Raw genomic sequence first — 12008 nt, forward strand, 5'->3', positions numbered from 1 at the left:
TTCATTATTAAATATTTTAATTTTTTCATGAGGTCATATCGCACTGCAACATCCCACTGAGAACTCTAATAAAACATATTGCTTCTGAACCTCAGCTAATCCATCACCTGGTGGCAGGCTGCACACAGTTTGCATTAAAAGAGAACTTCATCTGTCAGTTTCAGATAAGAATCTATATCTATTTGTTCATTTCATGAAGCTTTAGAAACAGGTAAAAACAACAACTAAAAACCATCACTGTAATGGCTAATGTTATTTGTCAGTACTATAGGAGATACCAACCCAAACAAACATCATTTAGTATTGCTGAACTGTTTCAACACTTGCACAAGGAAATACGGGCTCACTTGCTACACAAAAAGTAGCCATTGTTTTTTTTTTTTTTTTTTTCCTATATTGAGAACATCTAAATTCAGTGCTAGTGAGATGATATGAGAAATTAAGATCTTTTATCTTTTTCATTAAAGCCAGTTAAATACAAGATAGAAAGCATTATTTTTCAAACTGAACCTATAGATTGTTATCTTAGTTGACAAGAATTAAAAAGTTGACTTGTGATTAAAGATCTTCTGCAGAGGTACCAGCTTTTGTTTTACTGGCCAAAAATATATTCACTAGAAGTAGTATACATCAAGAATTCTGGATTCTCAATTTATTCCTCACAATTTCCTCAAGTTAGTGAAACTCTAGTGTAAACAATTTTTTGCATAAAATTTAATCTCTTTGGAGATAAGACATTTTAATTGCTTCTTGGGGCCAAATCCAGTTTATCTCCAGTTCCTTCCCTAACTCCCTTTCTAAATCTTATTCTTCATCCTGTATATGGTAATGAAATGAGATACGAAGCAAGATGTTCTCCATCTGTAAATAGATATGGCTGTTCCAGTAGACGTACATTTTATCTGTTGATTTCATCATATTACATTTCATACAATATGAAATGTCAAGTTATTGTGAACCAATCTCAGTACAAATAACAGAAGTAAATATTCATATGAGACTGATATTTGTTCTCTTATTTGCATGAAATCTTCTGATCTTTTAAACATTCAAGTATGTCTTAATTTAATTTTATATGTGGTCTAAATGCCAGGTTTAAAATATATGAAGGTTAAATGTTTAAATATCATGGTTTTTAACATGGTATTTAGATAATTTAAATACCATGAGAAAGAAGTAGAGAAGATTTTTCTTAATTAGTGTATTCCACATTTTTGATCTGTTGTCCAAGACTGATTATAGTTAAGGACTTCCTGTAAATCATAGTTCTCCACCTACTTCTTCAGTAAAATATTATCTATGCAAGATAAAGTTTTTGTGAAAAGTATGTGATGTTGGGATTACTGATTAATACAATCTGGAGCATATGTTTTGGCTGGACTTTTGTTTTAAAACATCCTTTTTTATATGGGGGAAAATGTAATAAAGACTAACTGGGGAAAGAGTAATAATGACTATAATAGGTACTGCATGGGTGTACTACTTGGAATTACTAAAGACTAACAGAAACCGGAAACAGTTTTCCTCTGAGTTTACTGGTCTTACATAAATTGGCTTGAGTTAGAAGAAACCCCTCAGATCATATGGTTTCAACGCCCTTGTCATGGGCAGTGTTGCAAACCAGTAAATGAGTCACAAGATCAGGCTGCCCAGGACTACATTCATCTCAGCCTTGAACACCTCCAGGGGTGGGGTATCCACTTCTCTGGTCATCCTGTTCTATTGTCTCACAATCCCTTCAATGAAAAGCTCCCCCATGACATCTAAACTAAATCTTCCCTCTTTTAGTCTAAAACTGTTCTCCCTTGTCTTATTATTATTTATCCATGTAAAAAGTTGATTTTCCTCTTGCTTATTGGCTTCATTTAAGTAGGGAAGACTGCAATGAGGTCTCCCCTGAGCTCTCTGTTTTCCAAAAATTCCACTATTTATGCACATAAATCTGTTTTTGGTGACTTTTTACAGGGTAGTTCCCAGATAATTACTTTGATTACTCATTAAGAACATCGTAAAAAGATAAAACACAAAACACTTTTCTGTTAAAACTAAAGATTCGGAGGTCTGAAGAGTATATAAATCAAAGCATTGTTTTGCATATTTTAGGAATATGTTTACTATCTTAATATGTTTTCTATCTTTTAAATATTTTTCTTCCTCTCCCTCTCCCCCCACTGAACACATTCTTTTCTTCATGACTCTTAACAAAGTATTGTATGCGTGTTAAAATTAGGAACTTCTTAACTTCACTAAAAGATTTTTTTTTTTTAAATGCATTTTGAAAATGTTTATTGACACCATTGTATGCTAGGAAACAAGTATTTTTTCCTTAATAATTCAGTTGTCTTAATATCTTTGTGAAGATGATGCTGAAGTTGCAGCTGCTAACAGGAGGATATTCACAAGCATTCAACATAGCATTAAATATGTTTTATGGGGAGAGCTCCTCTATGAATTTTACATGGCCAAAAGTCCAGCTGAAGTGCCTCCATACCAATGCAAGCAACATGGAAATAAGCAGGAGAAAGTGGAAACCATGGTGCAATTGGAAAACTATGATCTTATTACTATCGCAGAAAAATAGTGAAATGACTCATATAACTGAAACAACATGATTGAGGACTACAAGCTTTTTAGAAGGATATGTGAGATAAAAGAAATGGTGGAGTTGCCCTCTGTGTTAAGAAGTGGATAGACAGCTGTCTCACTCCAATTATTGGAGGAAATGGTTCAACATAGGTATACCTAGAGGAAGACTAGTGAAGTAAAAGAGGCCAAATGCCCTCCAACTGACTTATTACAAATTCTAAGCAGCTAAGGAATGCATGGAAGATGAACAAGTTAGCCATAGTAAAGAGAAAAATCCTGACAAACTATTTATAAAGAGGGGATAGTCACCATCAGAGATCCAGCATTGTCTCATTGGCTCATAAGGAGATAGAAAGACAGTCAATGGTGTCTCATTGGCCCACATGACTGCAGTTCAGCAGAACAGAGTCATTATTCTACCTCAGAAGTCTACGGGTTTTTATCCTCTTCATAATATTGTTTTAGTTGTTAGGGGCAGCAGTTGGTTGTCAGGGCACTTCTGTTTAATTTGTCAGGGCTTGCTTTAGTTGTCAGAGGAATTTATGTTTTTTTTTTGTTGTTGTTTGTTTGTTTGTTTTTGTCAGGGGTTGTGGTAGTTGCCAAGGGTACTTATAATTTGTTTGTCAGGGACAACAGCATGTCCATAGTACATTCCTCTCCTGTTGAGTGATTTGCAATTGATCACCTGACTGTTGCATGGTGGGCTGCTAGGTGTGTGCAATTGACTGTGTAATGGCCCTCTCCTCCCAGACAACCCCCAAAAGTCAGCTTGAATGCCCAGAAATAGCAACAGCTGAGAAAGGTTTCTCCTTGTCACTGAGCTGCATACATTTCTCTTACCACTATGTGCAAGGTAATCATTAACCCCAAAAGCTTGACTGAGCAGATTATGTCTTGGATGAGCACCACTGAACAAGCTTTGAACAGCTTCTTACAACAGCGAAGAGCCGATGTTGAGAAACAGTCACTAACAGGTTGAGAGCCTGTGGATTAAAATTAGGAACTGGACCAATAAAAGACAGCAGGTGATCCTGATCTGCTACCTGACCATCTGATCAAGTGAAGCCTGTTGACAAGACTTTGATTCAACTGCAAGAGGTGTCACACTCACAGGTTCTCATCCTGTTGGGGGATCTCATTCTCCAGATGTCTGCTGGAAAAAACAAAAACAAAAACAAACAAACAAAAAAACATACTGTGAACTGTAAGCATTCCAGGAGATGCCTGGAGTCCACTGATAACAACCTTTTGCCTCCCAGTGTAAGAGCAGAACAAGTTCAAGATCACCTCATGAGACTGAATGTATACAAGACTATGGGGGCTGGATGATTTTCATCCCAGGTTTCTGAAGGAAGTGGCTGCTCTGGTTGACAAAGAGCTCTCTGTCATGTCTGAAAAATCATGTCAGTCAGGCAGAGTCCCTGATGACTGAAGAAAAGGTAATATCACTTCCATACAGAAGAAAGGGAGAAAGGAAGACTTGGGGAACTACAAGCCAATGAATTCATGCCTGTGTCAGGGGAGACCCTGGAATAGATTCTCTTGGAAGTGATGTTAAAGCACATGTGAGACAAGGTAGTGATCCAAGAGAGTAAGCATGGCTTCACTGAGGACAAATTGTGTCTGAGACCAATTGCTAGCTTTCTGTAATGAAGTGACAGCATTAGTGGACAAGGAAAGGCAAGTGATGTCATCTGCCTGGACCTCTGCAAAGCCTTTGACATGTCCTGCACCACATCCTTATCTCTAAATTGGAGAGATGTGGTTTTGAATGCTGGATTATTCAATAGATAAAGAATTGGTAGAATTGTCATTGCCAGTGGTTTTTTGTCAGAAGTTCTATGTTCAGGTGGAGGTCAGTCATGAGTGGTGTCCTCTAGGGGTCCACCTTGAGTCCAGTGTTCATCAACATCTTCATCAATGACACAGACAGTGAATTGAGAGTAGCCTCAGCAGGACTGCGGGTGACACCAAGGTGAGTTATGCAGTTGAAACAACAGAAGGGACTGATGCCATTCAGAGGGAACTGGACAGACTCAAGAGAGCACGTGAGAACCTAATGAGGTTTAATAAGGCAAGGTGCAAGGTGTTGCACGTGGGTCAAGATGGAATGGCTTTAAACTAAAAAAGAGTAGATTTAGGTTAGATATTAGGAAGAAATTCTTAATTCAGAGGGTGATGAGGCACTGGAACAGGTTACCCAGAGATATGTGGATGCCCCGTTTCTGGAGAATTCAAGGCCATTGGATGGGATCCTGGGAAGTCTGATCAAGTGGCAGGCAACCGTGCTTATGGCAGAAGTGTTGGAAGTAGATGCTCTTTAGGGTCTTCTCCAACTTAAGCCACTTTATGATTCTATGATTAACATGAGAGCAAAAGCGGTAGGAAAAAGTGATATATTTGAATTGTATAGGATCTGTTATTCCTGGTTATTATATAGCTGAACTAGGAAACAGCTGTCACAAAGTGACAAAGTGCATATCGAAAGACAGACTCTGAAATGGCAGACTCAAGGTAGAGAAAGAGCATTTGCCCTTCTTTCTTAAAACAGAATAGACACAATTCACACCATGATATGATAAATTTCATTGATTTATCATTTCTTGAAAATAGTAACACAGTAGAACTTCTATTTCTACTCAGCACTCCAAAGCAATCTGATCTGAATCTAGTCTATTTAGATGTGTTAAATATGGCACTTTGTGACTGTGTAATAATGTGATAATCTTGTTTGCTGCTAGAGTCAATCTTTACTAGCTGAGATATGTTTGGAGATATTTTGTTATATGCAGAAACTTTCAATTCTCTCTCTTTTTTTTTTTTTTTTCCAATATAAGAGTTACTATTGGTTTAAGGGTTACTATTGGTTTAAGGCTTAAAAATTTAAAAATTTACACTGTGTAAGCATTCAATGACTTGATCTGATGATTAGTGATTTGCAAGTCAATTGGAGAAGTTTTGGCTTTGAAACATGAAATGGGCTCTATTTTCAAATTGCTGTGTTGCTGCCTTTCAATTTTACTTTTTTTTTTTTTTTCTGGGCTTTATATCTTTTCATTTTAGTATTTTTCTGTCTAAGTATCTTAGTATATAGAATCATTTAGGCTGGAAAAGACACATAAGATTATCAAGTTTAATCACCATTTACAAAGTACACCACTAAACAATGTATATAAGCACTACATCTGAACAACTCTTAATAACTCCAGGAATGATGATTTTACCACTTCCCTCTGCTACCTTTTCCAGTGCCTAAATACTCTTTTCATCCAAAGGAATGCAACTTTCCCTACAGATCTTTATCTCCAGTCCATAAGATGACCTTTCTGCTCTTTCATTTTAAGAACAAGCTACACAGCTCACAGTTCTATCCCCAAAACCTCCTTTTTCATCCATGGTCTGCTCTGTATATCATTGCCTTTTCTTGCATGAGAATTGATGAAGTTCTTTCATTGAGTATTGAATGCATGGTAGTACTATCTTGCTGCATTTGGTTACATGTACAATTGATATCATTTGCTTTTTGAGAAAAGTGAGGTAGAAGACATTGCTAATTTCACTCTTACATATATACTACTTTGTTCTTTGCAGTTAACTGCCTACAACAAGACCTTTATGTGTTAGAGGATTTAAGTATACTTTAAGGTTCTTCTACTAGCAGCTCATCTGACCTTTATATTGCTGTAAGTTGTGGTTCATCAATGGCAGTAGAGATAATTTCTGATCTTCCTTCTCACTTCAGTATTTTAAATAATTCACATACTTGTAATTTTACACTTTAGTTACATGCTGGTAATATGCCTAATGGTCCTAAAGAGTCTGTATACTGATTATACCGATCTTCTGAGGTCTGGGGTCTTTCTCTGTCACAGACTGCAAAATAGAATAGGTAGAGTTTTCTTAGCAATTAAATTCAGAGAAAAATGAATATAGTAACAATCAGCATTTCAAACAGAGGTCCACAATAATTTTCTACTGCTGATTTTGGTGTTAACATCCAAGGTGAGCACAGAATTCTGGATTTATAATGGTTAACTGTATACTGAAAGTTCTCAGAGAATCTGACTTGACCTAAATATTTGATTTAAGTATTGATTTATAGTAAGTGCTCTAAAGAACTTAAGAAGCATATCTTTCTTCTTTTCCTCTCTCTCAGACACACACATACACATACACACACACACACCCAGAAACTAAAAAGTCAAAAATATCAGAGTAAAACTTGAATTTAAAATATTTGATTGTTCTGAAAACAAATGTGTTTATTTGCTTTGTTCTTTTTATCATCAGACATGTTGTGTGTTATTTCTAAATAAATGGTGCCATAAGACAAGCATATGTTGCTCCACATCATGCGCTGCAGGTGCTGCATACACACTTGCATAATGTGCCACCTGAAACTCAGAGAAGCAGTTTTCTTTAAAAGGACAGATTGTGGAGCCCTAGATCATGCTGATAAGCACTTAGTGACGCATACAGTTCCATTAAAGTCCCTCCTTTCAAGTAAGTGCTAGCTTATGTGAATAAGTTTTTTAGGCCATCTCTGCTTCCAGTACATTTTGGCATTAGCAGTAACATACTGACTTACGCATTCTTAGAACCTATCTATATACATATGAAAAAATATGTGGAATGTATTGGCAAGTATGTAGGTTTTAAAATCTGTTTCTCACTACATAATTAATTAGATTTTATCTTCTAAGTGTTATACTCCATACAGTTTTGCTGTAAGTGTAGAATATGCTTTATAATAATGCTGAATTTTATTGATCTATTATTGGTCAGTAGGTGTTTTTTTAGTAAATCTCAGAACAGATAACTTATATATACATGTCATAAATCAAACAGAGTAGAGTTCAGAGCAAATGTTAACAGTTTCTAATACAGCAGATTGGTAAGAAACTGATAGTTTTCTGACCTGGAAGAATAACATGGGTTTGGTATTACAAGAAGATGATACTTCTCCAGAATGTGGATTTTTGTTCTGCTGCCTGTGCTGAACTGTCTTAACCTGCATAAATGACAGTTGCTTACCTTTCAGAATCTAAGTTTCTAGGATAAGAATCATAGAAAATCTGTTTAGGGCATCATATATTTTCTGTCTGTACAATACCATGGAAATTCTAGCAACACTAGTGGAGTTCTTTCTCTGTTCTATATTCTCTTTTCTCCTTTTTTTTTTTTTTTTCCCCTCCCTTTTTTTCTCTTTTTTTCCTCTTTTTTTTTTTTTTTTTTTTTGTTCTTTGTTTTCCCTTTCTCTCCTGTCTCTCTTTCCCTTTTCCTTTCCCCTTCCGTTTACTTTCACATCAGTACTGTGAATAACCATAGAACTACAGAGAAAAATATTGCAGATTTAGATTAAACCATTAAGTTAGCTCTTAACTGATTACATTTATAAGTACATCAGCTTTAAAATGAACCATTGTTTTGAAAATCACTGCACAGTGGAATGTACAAAATCATCATGGAAGGATAAAGCTTGTAACTTCTAATAAGGTAAATCACATAACATCTGTATAATATATACAATCTACATAGATCATACGTGTGCATATATATATGTAGATACACTTACATACCTATAAATAAACATGTTCATTTATATTATACATAGAAGTTACAAAATATAAGAGAACCATGACTATGAGTTAGATTGAATCACAAGCAAACAAGCTAAAATTAGTAACTGCATGCTCATTGCCTAGAATAACATTTTGTTTGTGGGTGATGTGATTAAAAGCAGACACATTCTATTCTCATTTTTCATTCTAAATTTTGTCTACTGAACACTACAGGGGTGTCATCTTTGATATAATCTCTGCACTGCATTTGCTTCCATCTCAGATGAACAATTTGTCTTCATTTTTTTTGGCTTTGTATTTCTCTTGCTAAAATCTGACTCTATGTGCACTCTTTTATCTAAAGGATCATTTAAGTAGTTCAGTGTCTTGGTACCTAATAGCACTATGTATACTATTCTCCATAGGAAGTTTGAATGTCTGTGCTATAACTTTTTATTTACTCCGTCTCTAATTACATAGACTTCAAGATGGTTTAAGTGAGAAAAAAAGATCTTCCACAGCTGTTCCAGTGTCTTTCCCTCTTCTTCTCAACCCTTTCACAAAGGAAATGTAATTGTCTGTTGTCCTTTCGTTCCTTTCTATTCTTCTGGGTCTTCACCTAAAATTCCATGTATTTTTAATTTTCAGAACTTTTTAAAATTAAAATTTGAAACCCATAAGTAGTCTTTATTCAGAACAGTTTGTATTTTTTTCCTATATTATAAATTCAGCTAGCCTGTAAGTCTTGAAACAAAAATTCTGCTGCAGCTTGAATATAGCACTACTGTAGGTGTGTGTCACTTTGGGGTGTAGATCCTGATTCTCTGAGTGTCTAGAGTGTATGACATTCTCCATCTGCAACATACATTTAAAACTTCCCATGAAAATCATGGCCTATGAACAAATTGGTGCATATCTTTATTTTGTCCAAATGTGTCATTAGGATGTGACAAATGAAATCTCATTTGCATTTACATTTGAAGTTCCTAAATATAACCACATTTCCCAGTTTATGTAAAGCCAGAGTGGCACCTGTACTATTGATGATGATCAACTCCACTCGTCATTCTCTGTCTGGTCAGGTTTCACCTTTGCTGTTGCATACACACCAAGACATAAACCTTCACTTGTTCCATTTGTTGGCACCATGGACACATAGGTCATGATTTATAGCCCCGTTCCATGGCCATATCCACTTCTTCATAGACACACATGTACCAAGGACAGAGCTTCTCACACAGACAATATCAGTGAAAAGAAAGGATGGACAATGTCAATCCTGGTCATGTCTACACAGAGACCCTGATCAGCCCCTGCTTACTGCTTTCAAATACTTTTTGTTCTTTTCCCTTCTATTTGCTAACACTTGTTTCTCCTTAGACCACCTTGCACTAAATTTGGCTGGGATATTGCTCCTCATTCCCATTGTTGCCTTGGAAATCTTCCATTCTATTTATCAGATTACCAGCATTCTCTGACCTGCTGTTGTTATTCTATGTGCCTCTCTTTGTGCAGAAACAACTTTTATCAGATTATCTAGTAAATAGCCATGATAAACCAATACAAGTAGTACAATACTATTTAATTTAAATGCAAAGTGCTTTGTGGTTACTAGCTCAAAATTACATTTGAAGATACTACACTTCCTATATTGGGAGTTCTATGGTAAGTTTATATGGCATATAGCTCCACATGGAAAAAGAGTGTGCTTGTCATCTATAATCTATGATGTTTTGGAATTATGATTACGTATGTTTCCATATAATTAGGCCTACTTTTCATTTGGCTATATAGGACAGTAATAGACTGACTTTTGAAAATTTTAGTTTTTAAAAAATAGTAAAAAGTCTACTGCAAATTGAATATATTCAAATAATTAATAAAAACTGAGTTGAAATTTGAAGTTCATTGAAGTCAACAGAAAAATGGATCTTATCTGCAATTATACTTCACAGTTCAATTAAGGTTTTGCTCTAGAATTATGAGTTTGCTGCTTTAAAGCTTCTCTATTACTATGATATTCTTCTGCAACAATAACAAATTACATTGAAATGAAGCTTATTTAATTCAGGTAAGATTTACTTTCAGATACTCCTTGGTGGGTGGCTCAGATTTACTATCTGATTCCCTTGCAAAAATAAGAAACACACATCAAGTCCTAAATGACACTCAAACCTCAGCTGATGGCATGATTTATTCCATTCTGACAGCAGTTTGAGGTTCTTTCTGGCTATCCTGAGTGACAGCTCCCACAACTATGCTTGCAGGAGTCTGTGTTAGGTATTTCTTCTAAATTTCTGTATGTTGATGCAGATGCTATGTCTAGTTCCCCTCCTCTAGCATGTATTTGCAAATGCGCATTTCCCACAGTCTTCTCACTTTCCTTCAATACTTATTCAAGCTTCTCAATCCTGTGAAGCTTTGGGTGAGACACCAAAATTCAGGTATTAAGCAATCTGCCTTAGCATTCTCCGTGTCAATGTGTTTCTATGACAGAAATAAATATATTCAAACTTCATGAATGTAAACATTGTTCTCCCTTGGAATTTAAGATGTAGTTGGCATCACTTATCTAAATAGTTTGAAAGAACAATTACTCTTTATGTAAGATGAGTGAAAGCTAAGTGAAACAAATAGAGAAAAAAAAATTAAGAAAATACTCTTCTTAAGCTAACTTCTCATTAAATCATTGTAATGGCATATACAAAGCAGTTCTAGGGGAAGACAGTTCACACTTAGTAATTTCTCTCAGCAGTTAACTTTTGGGCTTGTGGTTATATTACATGGAAAGAATTTAGTGTAGCTTATATATGTATTTCTTCCTCTCTAATTGTATGTTGAGGAATATAAATTTGTGAAGATGACTGTTAGAAGTAATTCTTGTAAATAACCAATCCCAATTGAGCTCAGAAGCAAATGGACAGGAACTATAAATCATTATTTCTGGAGTATTCTTCTGTTTTTGTTTGTTTGTTTGTTTGTTTGTTTGTTTGTTTGTTTAACAGTATTTTAATAGTAATTTAAGCATGCATAGCAGTGCAAACTGTGAAGATAAAACATTTATCATGACAAGAAGATATATTTGATAAAAACATCAGTAGCAAACAAATTATTACACTTTCAGTTAATTCTTCTATAGACCATTAAGTCTAAATGCTGAAAATAAATGATAGATTTAACACAAACATCAGTTTTTCACATTACCATTTTAACTGCTTATATTAACTGAGCATTCATGCTAATTATGTTTTTTCCTTCAATAAAGTCTGTAAAAGATATACTCATGAAAATATTCCTGAGAAAAATTTCTTTGAAATGCATGTATGAAAAAATGCATGTATGAAAGTTATGTAGGAACACATATCCTAACTCATATAGGCACAGAAATTGTTTTTGTGGCCAAAAGTGGTTGTAGCTGACATAGACTACTTCTTAGTTCCGGACATGAAGGGAAGGCTAGACAAAAAATAAAAATAAAAATAAAAATAAAAATAAAAATAAAAATAAAAATAAAAATAAAAATAAAAATAAAAATAAAAATAAAAATAAAAATAAAAATAAAAATAAATCAACATATCTGAGTTGGAATTTTTTGAGATGTGTATAGCATCAAAGCTCTCAACAACTTGTATATGTAATTATGTCAATGCATATTATGCTGTGAAAAGTGGTGTGAATTCCAAGTAAATGCCAATTAAGCATAATTAAGAATTTGTATTCAGATCTGTGTCAATAACTTTGTGTATTAAACATTTATAAGCCATCCTCTTACCAGATGAAAGGCCATTCATTAGGACATCACTCTGTTGAAGTTTGTTTCTTCATAATTGAATATTCCATGCCTTTAGGAAAAAGGCAAAG

This window comes from Phasianus colchicus, chromosome Z (genome assembly GCF_987193195.1).
Source record: "Phasianus colchicus chromosome Z, bPhaCol1.hap1.1, whole genome shotgun sequence".
NCBI lineage: Eukaryota > Metazoa > Chordata > Aves > Galliformes > Phasianidae > Phasianus > Phasianus colchicus.